Raw genomic sequence first — 12,685 nt, 5'->3', positions numbered from 1 at the left:
GGGGACACACCTCACTTTCCCCTTCCCCCCACCTCCCCGGAAGGCCTGCCTTCGCGGGGTCTTTGACGTCTCCAGGGAAGGATCGGGATCTGCTGCTGTTCACCCGCTCCTCTCCACCCCTACCCGGGCAGGGCAACCAGCTTGGGGCTCCTCCCAGCTGAGCGGGAAGAGTGGTCCCGCCCAGCCCGGGGAGCCACGGCTGGGGTGGACGTGTTATCGAAGACAGTTATCACAGTCTGGAGGCCAGTCCTGTCCACACCTCCTCCCCCTCTCCCGGCTGGTCCGGGAAAAAGATAAATTAGCCACAGCAGAAGAAGACAAAAGCTAATGGTGATGGGGCACCACACATCAACAGAAAATCCCAGCTACCACGACTGTAGGTATTTAGGGCAGCCACCTAGAGACCCCATGGACTAGATAAAGTCAAAGCTATCTGTCACCTCATCTAATGCGCAAACATCTCTTGAAACAAAAGGAGCAATAATAGCTAAACTTCTTCATTGATCTGTGGATTGTTATTACTGTTACCCACTCCAAATCTACACTCTGAGTAGAATAAAAACTCAGAATGGTAGGCCTCTTGGTCTGTTCTGTAAATGAAAGGAGGAGGGAAAACATGTTCTAGAAATACTTAAAGATAAAATAGCATGATGAAATTCAATATCCCACAGCAAAGTGACTAGTGTAAACTTTGTGTTATGGCCTTCTAACTGGAAAGACAACCTCTTGAAAGCAGTCATGTCTGTGTATATATACCACAACTGTGTATATATACCACAACTTGGCAGGTACTTGGTAAACATTTATTGAATAGGAACTGAGAAAATAGGTTAGATATATAAGATTATGTCTTATAAATTGGTGCACTTAAAGTAAGTAGTTTCTTTTTAAATATTTCATGATAAAATGGGAGACTGAATCAAAGCCAATGGTCTATTTCTAGGGGAAACAATCAGGTGAACAGAGTACCCATTCTATAGATAAATCAGGTTTGCCTCCCTTCAAGCATGCTGCAGGAGATCCCAGCTGTGGCTCTGTCCCTAATCAGTTTCTGACCTTGGACAGGTCACAAACTGTGACCTACTTTAAACCTAACTTTAAACCTAAACCTCAACTATAAAATAGGACCAGATTTGGGACACCCGGGTGGCTCAGTCAGTTAAGCATCTGACTTCAGCTCAGGTCACGATCTCGCAGTCCATGAATTCAAGCCCCACATCAGGCTCTGTGCTGACAGCTCAGAGCCTGGAGCCTGCTTGGGATTCTGTGTCTCTATCTCTCTCTGCCCCTCCCCCACTCATGCTCTGTATCTCTCTCTCTCAAAAGTAGGACCAGATTTTATTTCTGGGGTCCCTTAAAGCTCTCATTTTCTGTACTCCATGACTGGGAAAAGCTCTAAAACTAATAAATAAGAGACACTTAAAAAAAAAAAAAACTCACACAAAGAATTTTTTTGATCATAATGGCTCAGTGAAGAAAAAATGGAGCAGCAGTAGAACACATGAATCCAACTGCTCATATCTGGGGATTTGGATGCATCTTCCATTGGCAGAGAACCAGACCACATTGCAGAAGTAAACGCTGTCCATCCAGCCATAAGCATTCCAGACAGAGGGAGTCTAGGGATAATTGCTGTGCCCAGGTGCCTAATCAGTTGGTCTAGTTTTATGTAGATTAAAGTTGGCCTCATATTCTTTGCTTTCCTTCCATCGAGAGATAGAGTCTAATTCCTTACCCCTTAAATGGGGGCTGACCTCAGTGGATTGCTTTGGAAATTAGAATATGGAGGGTTTTCAAAAATAGACTATCCTGAATTTTCAAGGTTAAGCCACAATGAGACTTGCATCTTCTACTCAGTTTTCTTGGAACATATTCTCTGGTAGGCCTGAGCCGCCATATATGAAGTTTATTATGAGACTGCCATGCTGGAAAGGCCACTGTGTATGTCTTCAAGCCACTAGTCCCAGCTGAACCCTGCCTTCCAGCATCCCCTGCTGAAGCCTGCTAGCTTTTATTGGATCTTCCTGACCAGACCCTCCACCAACTGAATACCTCTCAGTGACCTCCATTGATGCTGTGTGGAACAAAACAAACTTTGTTCCTCAGCAGACCCCTGCTCCAATTCCTAACCTTCAACAAAATAGTGAAATATAATAAAGTGATGTGTTAAGTCACTAAATTTTGCAGTAATTTGTTATACAGCAGTAGATGATGGCATAGTGTCTGCACAAACCTATACGTGTTTGTATATATAACTACTACAATTAAATCCTTACCTTTTCCACCACCTTTTGGCAAATATATCAGTTTTTTTTGGGCTATAGATTTTGTGCCGAGCTATGCATTATATTTTCTAAAGAACATAAGTTTACATGAGGTATTCCAAAACCTTAAGTAATAATTTTTAAAATTTAGAGCAATAATTGATCATGTTGTGTCCAATCTATGTATTTAAGAAAATTCTGGACATCTGTCTCAACAGCCAGAAAGCACAGTGGTTGTATACATAGTAATTACATGTCTTGGTTGTATACATAGTAATTACCCTACCTGAAAACCTAAACTTTTTCATCACCCCAACTTTTGAGAGTATTTAACACTCCTGCATTGACACTAAAGAAGTATGTCTATGCTTCATGTAAAACATTCAACACTTAGCCAGTGCCAGGTAGATACTAATCTATCAGTACATGTTAGCTCTAATCACTATTTAATATATCTACAGAGTATTGAATTTAACCAGAGTATAAATATATATGGGACAAAGAGAAACTACTATGACAATGTCTTATTATAAAGTATAACTTCTAACTCCCTGTATCTAGAACCTACCCAAGCTGTACAGATACTATAGCCATGCTCCAATGTAACTATTTTTCAACCTTGTCATGGTTCCAGCTATGTCCTTGAAGGGTGAGGCCATTGTTAGGAGGAACTGGTCCTTTAGGAACTAAACTTTTTAAAATAGAACACAAGACACATGTGACATATCTTAAATTGTTTTTTATAACAAATTGTTTTTTTATAGTGAATTGTGTTTTAAGGATGTTAAGAAGGTTTATTGTTATATAATTTCCTCCAAGAGCCTTTCAAATAAAAGGAAAGAGTAGATCAAAGGCCATTTTATCCAACCTCAGGAATTAACTTCTCAGTAGTTCCCAGGAGCATAAGACCTATGGAGAAAAAAAGTAGTGTTATAAAAAAAATTACTCTCTTTTATCAAAAGCAACTCTATTTCCACTATTTTTGATAGGAGTTTTTGTTGTTTTTATTATTTTGTAGCAAAGTAAAAGTGTAGTGAGTAAATAACTGACATCCTCAAAAGACTTGAGTAGTTGGACCATCCTGGTTACATACATTAGGTGTTTTCCACAACCTTTTTCAGACCATTGGAGTATTGGCTAATATCCTGAAGCAATAATGTATTGTATTTCATGGAATCTAAGAAGCAATCGACTCTAAGATGCATCCTATTTCAGACATATTTAAATGTGAAAAAAGGAACATTCTACAGTCCATGTGATATGCTGGTTTGCTAAGAGAAGTTAACATTTTTAAAGGACTAATTTATTCCTAAGAAATAGTTTACATTTCAAAGGCCAGCCCTAAATTCATATCCAATACTGAGTATTTTCACAGTTTAGAGTCCTTTGTACTAATCACTCTAAACTTATTAATAAAGAAAGGGAAAAGTTCATAGACTTTATGAGTATTTGATTAGCATATAATAAGATACCAGTGGAAATAAGTTGAAATTAATACAAGAATTTGATAATAAACCATCATTTGCATAACTAAGCAAATAAATTCAGCCTGTGGACTAAAAATAGAGCCTTGTTTAAATTGAAAAAGGAATAACATTTGTTCAATAATAACATTTGTTTGGAGTCTTTATTTGGAAATTCAGCAGCATTTAGATGCATATTTGAGGGTTCGTATTCAATTTAAGATGCTATACTGAAATAAGACACTGAAAACATCTTTCTTAGCTACATTTAATTAAAACAAAACATTCAAATTTTTAAGAGAAAATTAGTATAAACACCATGTAATGCAGGAATTTGACCTCAATCAAAAAAGGAAAAGTAAGAAGAAATATTATCACCTCCAAAGTTATTGTTTATTTTCCATGAATATAAATAGTTATGTATTCCCAAATCCCCTTTTTCTAATTACTATTAAATATGCTATTATTTTATATAATTTGTGTTCTTAGCCCCTTAAATTTATCTGATCATTTGAAGTATTATAGTAACTGAATATGAAAAGGATATGTAAACACATTCTAGACTTTCCCCCAGCTCAGAAGGGTGCTTGTTATTAAATCTATAGCCAAGGAATATGTGGCTCTTGTGGGTTCCTCCAGGCTTCCTCTGAGTTCCTGCCCTTCTCTTCTACAGTTACTTTCAATCTTATGAAATGATTCCCAGAGGCAGGTTGTAGGAATGGATCTCCTCCAGGCTACTCAGAGCACAGGTGCCCCAACAAGGACATATCAGAACCAGCAGACATGCTGTCACTGAGCCCTGGGATGCTGAGAGACCCAAAGGCAAGCATTTGGCACTTTATTCCAGGACTTGATAGCAGCCTCAATATATCAAAGAAACCAAGTCACGCTCCTGCCCAAAGACAAGTGTAGGCTGCTTAAGCCTTAACCAACCCCAGACACTGGTCCTGCCTTCTGTGAGATGGGCTTGCTATCTTGGGGATTAGGGGATGGAGTTAAAGAATATTTCCCCATAGACTGTCAGCAACTCCATCAGGAAAAAAACTGAGTCATGGGCGTGTGTGGCAAGGAGACTTACAAACCATCCAGGTGGCCATCACTTCAAAGAGAGGCACCATCCTGTTCAGCAACAGTGGTTTCTTCCCAGCTTCCTAGCTCACAACTACCTTTACAAGAGTGCCTACACAGAGGCTCTGTCTCGGTTTGAAATTTTGTTTTCTAATGGCTGAGCATCTATTCTACCTGGTTTCCAAGACAGCCCTAGTAATCCTCACGTCCTGATATTCATGGCCATGAAAAGTCCCCTCCCACACTGAATGAGGGCTGGCCCTGTATGACCAGTATGGTGAACTTGCTAACACGTGACTTCTGAGCCTAGGTCATAAAAACTCATGCAACTTCCACCTCTGTGTCCTCACTTGCTTGAGGGAAGCCAGTTGCCTTGTCTTACAGATTTTTAAGCAGACCGGTGGAGAGGCCCACAAAGTGGGGAACAGAACTGTCAAGAGGCAGCACAAACTTGCCAGACAAATGGGTGAGGCACCTTGGAAGTGGATCCTCCAGCCCCAGCCAGGCCTTCAGATTCCTACAGCTCCAGCTGACACCTGACCACAGCCACCTGAAAGCACTCTCCCCTCCAAAGATGAGAACTATCCAACCTAGCTCTTCCTGAATTCCTGGCAAAACAGAAACCTTAAGAGAAAATAAGTAATTATTGTTTTAAGCCACTCCATCTTGGAGTGATTTATTATAAATTATTAGAGTAACTGAATCAATGCTAGTCACCAACTTTATTTATTCCACAAACTTTTACTAAGCATCTATTATATGGCAGGCCCTGTGCTAGGCTGGATACAAGGTCGTACAAGTCACAGTTGTGGGATCAATTCTGTGGGAACATAGATGAGTAAATATAAATGACAATACAAGATCTTATGACAAATGCTATGAGAACACAAAAAGAAGAGAATGGTTTTTGTTCCTTTGTTAATAAGGAGAGTTATAGAGTTATTCATTCTTTCAGTAAAAATGTACTTAGTGCTTCCTGGGAACCAGTCACTGTGATTTGTGATAGACACTGGTGAAAATACGGTGAACAAGACACATGCCTGCTCTCAAGGTTAATACCAAAGCTGAGGAGATAACACATTGGAAGAAAACTAAAAGTAGGTAATCAAGTTTGCTGTATTGTGACCTTGGTGGGAGCAGTTTCTGTAAAATGGTGAAAATAAATAAAGAATTAGAACAGAAAGAGGAAGTAGAGGCTGCTAGTGTAGAACATATTTGTTTTTTCCAGAATGTTATTAGTAGAGAGAAGGAGGGAGACAGGTCAAGAGCTTGGTTCTCCTTCTCACCTGTGCCGACCCCCTGGTCCCATCAGCTCTACTGGTTTCATCAGGATCTCTAGCTTGTCATTGTTTTGAATTGATCTGACTTGAGGATGTTTGCTGATATTAACAGAGCTCTTCAAAAGACTAGTCCATAAATCTAGAATACCTTTTCTTAATTCATGATGAGAACTGTAACTGACAATCCATAGTGTATATGAGTGAATGCTCATCAGACTTCATGAATGTCCCCCAAAATTCGTATGTTGAAATCCTAGCCCTTAGGGTGATAATATTAGGAGTTGAAGACTTTGGGAGGTGATTAGGTCATGAGGGAGAAACTTTCATGAGTGGGATTAGTGCCCACATAAAAGAGACGCCCTCAAGAGCTCTCTCACTCCCTCCATTATGTGAAGACACGGTGAGAAGGTGACTGTCTATGGACTGGGATGCAGGCTCTCACCAGATATCAAATTTTTCAGCATGCTGATCTTTGATTTCTCAGCCTCCAGAACTGTGAGAAATAAATGTTTATTGTTTAAGGCACCCAGTCTATGGTATTTTTGTTATAGCAGCTCAAACTGACTAAGACAGTGGGCATGAAATCAAACTAAGAGACACTGTCGAATTCAAATGTTTAAAGATCTTAGGGTCTCAAAGCCGGCCTACGATGGGGAGTGGAACTGTGTTCTGCAGCTCAGGCACTGTTCTGTTAGGCACATTGTGCCTCTTAGACTCTATTTTTCTGAGGACTCATCAGTGATCACACTATTTATGAGTGGCTTATTCAGAGAGGATATTCCAAATCTCTAAGAGCTCATATAATGTGGGCTCCAGCCAAGTGGAATTCCAGCAGGAGGGTGGAGGGGGCCCCCTGCTCTGCCAACTGCTGGGTTTTGGGGAGTTTAAGGTGGATGGGAGAGGGGAGGAGCACTGGGGGTATTGGGACCATGAGTATATAAAAACTGGCTGGGAGTATTTCAGTGTTTAAGTACTGACAGGCTGATTATCCATCATCTTCATGTATGTGAGTACCTTGATCAGGGACAGGCTCCCTTGAAAGTCTTGGAGCCACTCTTTCTCTTTTTGGTAATTGCCTATTCAATCGAAGTCCATTTAATGCTGAATCAAGATTTAGGTCTCAGAGGAAAACTATTCCCAAGTTCTTTAAAATACTTCGTTGGTTAGAAGTATAAATTAGCAAACTGCAAGGTGGTTGCTATTTTTCTTCCTCGGAGCTTTCTGTAAGAGGTCATACATTATATGCACTTTTAAATGGTTTGTAATAAATACTTAGATGAATGAACAAACAAGCCTAACCTGGTAGCTGTATGTTCATTTAAACTGATACCTACTACTTTCATAAAACATTTGTTAATGAACAGTGTTAATACAAAGATAAGTCACCAGTTTACTTGTCATTGGTACCTCTTAGCAGTTCATAGACTTAACTACAACACATTCATTCATTAATTTTAATGATATGATATCTGTAGCTATCTTTACTGTTATGAACACAGAAAGGAGTGATTTTTGTTTTGAGTTTCAAAAGTGCAACAAAAATGAGCATTTCTTTAAGTGTCAATGAGACAAACTTTTAATTGTGTCTATGTCATAGATACAATCATTCAAAAATCATTGGGAGGTCACAAAGCCCAGTCTGATCCAAGGCACATGAGTCACGACTGCCAAGTATAAGAAAATAAACATATTTTTAATTGAAAAATAATTATTAAATAATCTCGTCATTTTTCCTTCCAAAGTAATTGCATGAATCATTGCTCTTGACCAACCCTTCTCTTCATATAATACTGCATCTAGTAATCCATTTAAATGGAATTTTTTCTCTTTAATTTCTTCTTTTATATTTTGTAAAATAAAAGGAACAAAAAACTCAGAGTGTAATAGATTTCTGGGCATGCATTTTACAGCTGTGTAAATCTATATGGAATAATTCCCCAAAAGGCATTTTCAAGGTTCTGCTTTAATAACTGTGCCATTCCTAAGAATTCATAGTAGAAACCAATCAGTCTGCAATGTGTACAATGCTCAGTACAGAGAGAGTTTCTCAATAAATATTAATTGCTGATTGAGATTATCACATGAAATGTTTGAAGGTGAGAAGAAGCAAAACTGGATTAATTCAACAGAAGAACTGACCCAGAATAGCACCACTTAATAAGTTAGTTGTGCCCAGAGTAGTTCAGTAGTTTTTCAGAAAAATATAAATGCTCTAACAGTTGTGCAGTTTGGTTACAAATCCAGAGGATGAAGGTAAGAGTGAAGATTGAGGTAGGAAATAGAATTTTGTAATCTCCTTCCAGCCAAGTCCCAAGGGACCTTTCTTTAATACTTACCATTCTTTTTCCAACGTTGTTAACTTCTCCTTTGCCACTGGCTCTACCTTTACACACACACACACACACACACACACACACACACACACACACAAACTTCCCTAGCTTAAAAAAAAAAAGTAAACTTGACCAGATGTTTCCATGGCTACTCTTTGTTTTTTTTTTAAACTTCCATTCATCGCCAAACTTCTACAAATGACAAGTGATCTATATGTTTCCAGTTTCTCATTATTCACCCCCTCCAGAACTACATTCCATTCCCCACCACTTTACTGGAACTTCTAGAAGTTATTGCATAAGCTTCATGATCTCTGTAATGTGTCATCCTGCTCACTGTATTTACCACTTGGGTGACATATTCCATCTTTAAACCATGCTCAACCACTTTCAAGATTCCACACTGCCCTGGTTCTCCTCACATTACCTCCAGATATTTCCTTAGTTCTCTTCTCATTTCCTTCCTGTCATCTCAAAGCCTCCAGGTCATTTATTTGAAGAATAACATATGTTGAGTATTAGGTGCTGTTCTAGGTGCAGGGATACATAAAGCCTCTTTAAGATATCCTAATCTACACTCATGATTTTTTTTTCTACAACCAGTGGCCTTACTAACTTCCCTGCTGTTCTTTTAATCACCCAAGTTATAAATCTTAGAATCACACTTGATTAATTTTTTCTGTTTACTTCTCATTTTGGTAGATCTTATATATGGAGTTAATTTTTTTTCTTTAAAATCGTTGTCCCAAATACAAATCAAAACCACAATGAGATACCACTTCACACCTGTCAGAATGGCTAACATTAACAACTCAGGCAACAACAGATGTTGGCGAGGATGTGGAGAAAGAGGATCTCTTTTGTATTGTTGGTGGCAATGCAAGTTGGTGCAGCCACTCTGGAAAACAGTATGGAGGTGCCTCAAAAAAAAAAATGAAAATAGAACTACCCTATGACCCAGCAATTGCGCCACTAGGTATTTATCCAAGGGATACAAGTATGCTGTTTCAAAGGGGCACATGCACCCCAATGTTTATAGCAGTACTATCAACAATAGCCAAAGTATGGAAAGAACCTAAATGTCCATCAATGGATGAATGTATATATATATATATATATATATACACATATATATGTGTGTGTGTATATATATATACGTATATATATGTACATATATATGTACATATATATACGTATATATATACATATACATATATACACATATACATATGTACATATATATACGTATATACATACATATACATATATGTACATATATATATATATATATATATATATACACAATGGAGTATTACTCAGCAAACAAAAAGAATGAAATCTTGCCATTTGCAACTACATGGATGGAACTAGGATGTATTATGCTAAGCAAAATTAGTCAAAGAAAGGCAAGTATCATATGAATTCACTCATATGAGGACTTTAAGATACAAAACAGATGAACATAAGGGAAGGGAAGCAAAAATAATATAAAAACAGGGAGGGGGACAAAACATAAGAGACTCTTAAATATGGAGAACAAACAGAGGGTTGCTGGAGGGGTTGTGGGAGGGGGGATGGACTAAATGGGTAAGGGGCATTAAGGAATCTATTCCTGAAATCATTGTTGCATTATATGCTAACTAACTTGGATGTAAATTTAAAAAATAAATAAAATGGTAAAAAAAAAAAAAGAAATAAATAAAATGGTTGTCCCATCCATATGTTCCTTCCTATTTCCATGGACTAGTGTCACAATCTAGTTTAAGTCCTTAACACTGCACACCTAGATTGCTTCAGTAGTCTCCAGTTTTTCTTTATGATTCTACCCCTCTCCTTCTTTCAGTTCATGTAGTATACCTTTACCAGACCAATCATCCATAAAAGTCCATTGAAAATATCCTTTCATTCTCTGCTCAACACCTGTAGTGTTCCCCCATCTTGATAAGATGAGAGGTCAGCTTTGCTGGTTGTTTTCTCTCACTCAAGCTTATGAATGCCTACTCTCAGTAGGTCTGTCTTCTTATGGACACCTTGGGTTAGGCAAATAATTCTTAGATGTGAAACCAAAAGCATAATCCATAAAACTTTTAAAAAATCATAAATTGGTTTTTATCCAAATTTAAAACTTCTGCTCTACAAATGATACTACTAAAAGAACAAAAAGACAATTTACAGATTGGGAAAAATATTAGCGAATTACATATCCAAAAAGAAAAAAAAAGACTCATATCCAGAATATATAAAGAACTCTCCAAATCCAACAATAAGAAAACAAACAACACAATTTTTTAAATGGACAAAATATTGAATAGATGCTTCACCAGAGAAAATATATAGATGGACAAATGGCAGATATGTACATAAATAGATGTCTCATATCATTACCCATTTATGGCTAATGCAAATTAAATTTATGATAAGATACCACTACCTACTTACAAGAATGGCAAAAATAAATAAACAAACCACTGATAATACCAAAGTGCTGATGAGGATGCAGAGCAACTGAAACTCTCATATACTGCTCATAGAATCCAAAATGATACAGACAATCTGAAGCAGGTTGGCAGTTTCTTACAAAGTTATAAATACTCATACCATATGACCCAGCAATCCCATTTAACCTAGAGAAATAAAAACTGTGTTCACAGAAAAAAACCTGTACATAAATAATTATAGCAATTTCATTTATAATCACCAAAACCTGGAAACAATCTAAATGTTTATCGATAGGTAAATGAATAAGCAAGATGCAGTATATCCAAGGCAAAAGTACAGAACTGTGAGGAGGAAGAACAGATGAGTGATTTCAGGGATTGGGGCAAAGGGAGTTATGGATAAACAGAGATAGTACTAGGGAAATTATAGTGGTGATGGACCCATTCTGCATACTGATTGTGTTAGTGGTTACCTGAATCCACACACATGTTAAAACATATAGAATTATATAGCAAAAATAAGTTATTTTTATGGTTTGTTAACTTAACAAAATTTTAATAGTGATAAAAAATAATAAAAACTTGAATTATGTGGCTATATATAGTTCCAGAACCATCTCTATTGTCATTTAGGTTTCTTATACTATTTTGTTATTAAAAACAGCCAGGAAACTAATGCTAATAAATGTATTTAATAAAAATTATACTTACAGTAGTAACAAATGATATAGTCCCCTTTTTAAAGAATATATTCTTTGTAAATAATTTGTCTTTGATAAGGGATAAAGAATGCAAAAGAGTGGCAAATGTTCAACAAACATTTTTTTGAGTAGCTGCAAAATGAAACACATGATATTTGTAATACTTATGGGTTAAAGATAATAATTATGAGACAGAAACAATGTGCATAGTACTAGGTAATAAAACAGCAATTATGGCAGTGGTTAATATAAATTAAAAAGTCAATTGTAGGTATAAAGACCATCTTATTAGTTGGTTTAAAATGTGTTAAACATTCAGGGAGGATAAAGATTATAAAGATAACCTGTACATATTTGAGAATATGCCATTATGGAGAAATGCCAGGTGATACAGTTAGCAGAAGGCTTTCTATGAATCTGCTTATACGGAGTTTCCCAACACAGAGACTTGTATAAAGTTGAAAATCACAAAATATCAATTTACAAAACACCTTTGAGCTCTAAGTAGACAAGATACTGGGATTTTCCATAAAAACTCAACATACTCTTTATGTCTCTAATATGCCTTATTCTCTGTAAGACATTCAATATGTCTTTATTGAATACATTTTAATTAATCTACTACAGCAAAAATAAAGCTAAGTAAATGATACAAATCCAATTTGTGAAGAAAATAGAAGGCCTGATATGCAGGGAGATAGAATGTCAGTTTGGTGGCTGACATTCTAGGTGCTAAAGAAACTTTCATAATATTCCTGAGTTGCATGCAAAAGAGATATGGAAATGACACATTTTCAGGATAGCCCATTGAATCTGTAACCAAACCTGTCTGCTCTAAGCTGGACATCCAACAGGCCCAGTATGAGTATACTTGCCAACCTAGGCCAGGTATGAGCTGACTGTATAGAGCGTGTGTGTGTGTGTGTGTGTGTGTGTGTGTGCTATGTGTACACAGTTGATATTCTTTTAGTTACTAAAAATGTTAAAAATGAAAGATTTGGCTCAGGGGCATAGCATAAAAATATGTCATTTGTTTGTCATTCATGACAAAAAAAACCCTGTCAAACTCACTGCAAGTTCATCAGTTTTTTTGAACCTATCAGAGAACTGAGGTCACAGGATAACCAATAAGCCCCAA

The sequence above is a fragment of the Prionailurus viverrinus genome, chromosome B2 (genome assembly GCF_022837055.1).
Source record: "Prionailurus viverrinus isolate Anna chromosome B2, UM_Priviv_1.0, whole genome shotgun sequence".
Lineage (NCBI taxonomy): Eukaryota > Metazoa > Chordata > Mammalia > Carnivora > Felidae > Prionailurus > Prionailurus viverrinus.
Note: the sequence above shows the minus strand (reverse complement) of the source record.